We start from the raw sequence: 4,401 nt of genomic DNA, 5'->3' as shown, positions 1-4,401 counted from the left end.
GCTTTTGGGCCAGTGGCTGTGCGGACCGCGGTGCAGCAGCGTCCCGACTCCACGCGGGCAGGTTCTTGAAGGAACCCGTCGTACCACCGACCGTTTTTCATAAGTTCCGTGCACAGGGGCTCCTGCTGCTGTCCCTGGGCGTCCTGCACACCAGGAGCCTGTGGCCTAGGCTGTCTTCTCTTTTTAATCGTAATTTGTTTGGTTACAGCTGCTAGCGGAGTTCCTAGGAAGTCAGGCACTAAGGCAACCAGCAGAGGATGGTCACTACCCTAAATACCTTTGGGTATAAAACCTGTTACCCCTTTGGCGTTAGAAAATGAGATTAAATAGTTCTTGTTCTTTCTTGGTGTTTTTATATAAAATCTGAGCACGTATGTGGTATCTTCATCTGTTACAGGAGTTACTGGCTAAATGATGATTTGAGATCAATCCCTTCTGTCCTCTACCATTCTTGCTCCTCCTCTGAACTCCCACAGTTTGCCAATATCTTTATTGTAGCCAGCGAGACACACGAAGAGACACCCACATCCCTTCCTTTTAATCTTCCTCTGAGCAGAACTGACTCACCAGGTTCAGTTTGTGTGTGAAAATATCTCTAGTAGGGAGGATATTTTAGGTTGCATAGCCTGCAGAGCTTCCTGGCTGTTTGTTTTGTGGGGTTATTTTTTAATGGTGGAAGTTAAGAGAGGAGTTACCTCTCCGTGGCCAGCAGTGGGATATTCTACAGCAGCGAACGTGCGCTGAAGGTTTGGGTTGCAAAGGCCTTACGGTAGGAAACATTGCAGAGAGCCGGACTGCAGAGGTGGACGCCTTCCTGAGGCTTGGGTGTTGCTCTCGTTTAAGAGGATGCATTTATGCCAGGTCACTGCTTTGTGCTGCCGTGATCCTGTCGCTCCTCCCATCGTGGGGAGCAGTTAGTGGATGTGAGTTACGGGAGGAGCTGTGCAGTCCAGGAGGGCAGAGCGCGAGGGCTGGTGCATCTGAGTGCTTCCCCCGGGCCTGCCGAGGGTTTTTTTTTTCTGGTAACCCCCACAAAGCTGTGCCGTCTAACGCAAACTGTGAGGGTGTGCGCTGAAGGGAAGGGCCAGAGCTGCCCAGCAGCACGGCCCACGTCCCAGTCACGGGGAGATGGAGGATTTCTCGCTACCAGTGACTTTTTCCGTACCGGTGGCACGCAGCCGTCCCCGCTGCTCTGATTTGGCATCAGGTGGAGTCACAGACCCATGAAGTAACAACATCCTCGTGTCCTAATACTGCAGCAAGATCTGCACTTCAGCCAGCAATGATCTAGCATCTTCCTGTCTCCTGCCTCATTTCAGGCGGAAGGAAGGTGATCCCTTCGGCTCCCTCCTTGCTGGCAGGCTGCTCTCTGCACTTAGCTGAAACAAGAGGAGGGCAGGGAGTAACGACAGTGGTACAAACACAGCTGGATCCTGTCACCTTAGCACTGCCTTTCCTACTGCATCCGGAAGGGAGATTATTGTACCGTGCTCCTGTCAGGCTTAGGCAATGCCCAGCGTGTCAATAGATGCACATGGATAAAATATTACGGTTGTCTTCCTTTCTTTTTTACCTGGTCTTGTCATGGGTCAGCGTTCTCCTCCCAGGGATACAGACAGAATCCGATGGTTAGGCTCGGAGCATCCCCAGTTCACATGCGAAGCCTGACCTGGGGAAGCCCTTTGCTGGGATGGCTTTTGTCTGCTTTCGGTAGAGACGCAAACGCAGGAAAACGTGCGTGTTCACGACCAGGCAGTTAATGACCTGTGGTCCTCTGCGTTCCAGCCTCCTTCCTCTACAGAGAAAATAAGCACTTTTGTTTCATCTCTAATGACGCGTCTGAACGTCGCCTCGTTAGCGTTTCGGGTTCTCGCAGAGCGCAGGAGGGCGAGTGGCTCTGGCCATCGGGTCAGGTGTGAAGCAGCTCTGCGTCCCCTGAAAGCCAGGGCAGGGACGGTGGCAGGGCTGGGGTGGTGCTGAGGCTGTTGCTCCCAGGTTGCTGATTCAGAGTCGCTTGGCTGCCAGTGTGAAATGGGATTGTCAGGACGGGACCTGGTGGACCAGTGGCTCTGAAAGCAAACTTTATAGAACTGGTGCCAAAACAGCTTTTGTTGGCAGTTTCAAGAGAGAAGCCAAGACTTTGATATTCCAGAGCACCAAACTCTCCTTCCAGGTGTGAATCCTTTCACACAGGGGTTGAAGCTCCAGTGCAGAGGAGCTCCCTGCCCACGTTTTAAGTGTTCTGCACTAAAACAGAGGATTTGAAGTTATGCCTTGATCGACATGGTGCAGCTTCATGTAGGGATGTCCTGAAAAGGTGAAGCAAGGTGATTCGGCTCCTGTGATAATGTCACTGTGCTCCTGTGGCCGGACTGAGATTGGTAAGAGGTGTCTGTGCACCGTGGTGTTGTGTCAGGCAAACACACCCGTCTCCAGAGCCGCTGCTCAAGCTTAGTAACTTCTGTGAGCTGGGGTTTCACATGGAGAGTTCCTGAATGTTAGGAATAGGGAGTTTCTTCACGGTGAACATCCCTTCCCGTCAGTAATCGCTCTCTCCCTCTGAGCCTTCACTGCCTTTGTGTGAGAGCTTCTGGTGCAAAACCAGAGATGAGTCTGAACTCAGTCTGAGGGTGTGAAATAATCCAGGTCATTCTGAGAAATCTCTGGGGGTGTTTGTAACAGCTTTAAATCAATACTCCGGCCATGGTAATGTTGGTTATGTTCCCCTGTTTGTACAACATCTTCTTCCTAATTTCAGGCTGTGCAACCCACAGGAGTTCCTTCGCTGAGTGTCTTTACTTCCTTGTGCTCCAGCATTTATTAAATAAATTGCGTTAACTCCAGCCAGGAGCTGCCTGTCTCTCCTCTGGGCCTGCGGAGCAGCAGAGGTGCTTTGGAGCACCAAACCATGCACGATGCCATTTGACTCGCATGAAAAGACTTTAGACTGTAATAAGTCCATGGTTTTATGATGTTTCCAGGTTGTTCAGTGGCTGCAAGTGTGGTAATAAGGTTTAAGTGCCGGGTATGTTTTGGACGGTCGCTTGGCTCTGCAGCAGCTGGGTGTTAAACTAAACCTCCCTTGAATCTCTTGAGTCCCAAACCAGTCTTGGTAGCTTTGCTAGCCCAGCAAGATGGGATCCTGCAGTTAGTCCTCCCTGGGTGCTGCCTTTTGCTTGTGGAGGGGGCAGCGGGCACGGATTCACCTCTGCAGGCTCCTCTGCGGGGACAGTTTACAGAACTGCTCTACAACTGGCCTTCTGTGAGGGGAGAAGTAAGCGAGCCTCCTAGGGCTGCCACAGCAGGAGGCCTGAGGTGCACTCTGAAAGGTGTCAGAGCAGATGTTTGACAGCTGTTTTCATGTGCCGGTGCAAAGGTAAAAGGAAATGTTTTAATGACAGTAAAAACTGACGCCTTGGAATGTGGCATGCTGATTTCATTATGCTTCCCTCCACCTGAGAAAGGACGGGGATGTGTGCTGGCTTTTTCCTGTCCTTCATCCCCTGCTCCAGGCTATCTGGCTAAGTAATATTTTCTTTTCTGTATCTCTTTCCATTGTATTCAAATCTTGAGTAAAGCTTCCTAAATGCCAGGCCGTAGATATGTATCCCCAGTGTGTGGTTTCTTCCCTTTCAAGAAAGAAAAATCATCATGTCTGGTCATCTTGGCTGGAAAATCAGGTTAAAGCAGGAATCTTGCCTACTGTGAAATCAGTGCTCCATCAGAGTTAAGTAAAATACCCGGAGAAGATGCATTCGTATCAAAAAAAGACGCTGATAGCCTCGCTGTTCTGCAATCAGTACAGCAAGCAGGGCCCTGGTACCTGAGGGAGGATCCTTCAGGAGCCCGAAATAGCCCAGTCAGAGCATCAGTCTCTCAGCTGGAGCGTGCAGGATTTGAATTCCTGGTCGGGTACAGGCTGTGGCATTTATTACCTGCCAGAACAACTCCGTGTGTACTAATAAATTTCAGTTCGTGATTCCCAGGAGAAGTGCTAAAGCATCTAACAAATCAGCCTGCACTCTGAAACCAAGCGTCAGTGCTGAATGACTTACGTTAAACACCTGATGTTCCAGCTCTTACTTCTACAAAGCTCCCAGGGAATACAAAAATAATCTCCTGTGTAGCAAGTGTGAGGGTTTGGCCTTTAAGGAGTTTAATGCTATAGCCAAAGAGAAAGAGAGAGTGTCTCAGGCAGAGGGAACCGGTGTGAGCTCAAATATTTTACCGTGCACTCTCACTTAGAGTATGGAAACAGTGTGTTTCTAAGTACTTGAGATTTGGCACCTGGTTTTTTGGAAAGCAATGAATCTTGCTGGATATTTGGATGGCTCAGCTGGGACCCCCCCTTTTCCCTCAACAGACATACCATGTGGGAACTTCTTTCTCCCTTTTTTTTTT

General features: G+C 50.0%; 1 protein-coding gene across 1 annotated transcript in view; it reads left to right on the top strand.

Moving 5' to 3' along the window:
• The first annotated feature begins 3,090 nt into the window (after positions 1-3,090).
• The window catches only part of GGA3 (golgi-associated, gamma adaptin ear containing, ARF binding protein 3), a 14,944-nt gene continuing 13,633 nt past the window's right edge, over positions 3,091-4,401 (top strand). Inside the window, exon 1 of the mRNA XM_010141032.1 lies at positions 3,091-3,106. The gene's annotated coding sequence lies outside the window, so the exon portion shown is untranslated. The remainder of the gene's footprint in view (positions 3,107-4,401) is intronic.

Source organism: Buceros rhinoceros, unplaced genomic scaffold (genome assembly GCF_000710305.1).
Source record: "Buceros rhinoceros silvestris isolate BGI_N320 unplaced genomic scaffold, ASM71030v1 scaffold11538, whole genome shotgun sequence".
Classification (NCBI taxonomy): domain Eukaryota; kingdom Metazoa; phylum Chordata; class Aves; order Bucerotiformes; family Bucerotidae; genus Buceros; species Buceros rhinoceros.
The sequence above is the reverse complement of the archived record's forward strand: the minus strand, read 5'-3'. Positions and strand labels throughout refer to the sequence as shown.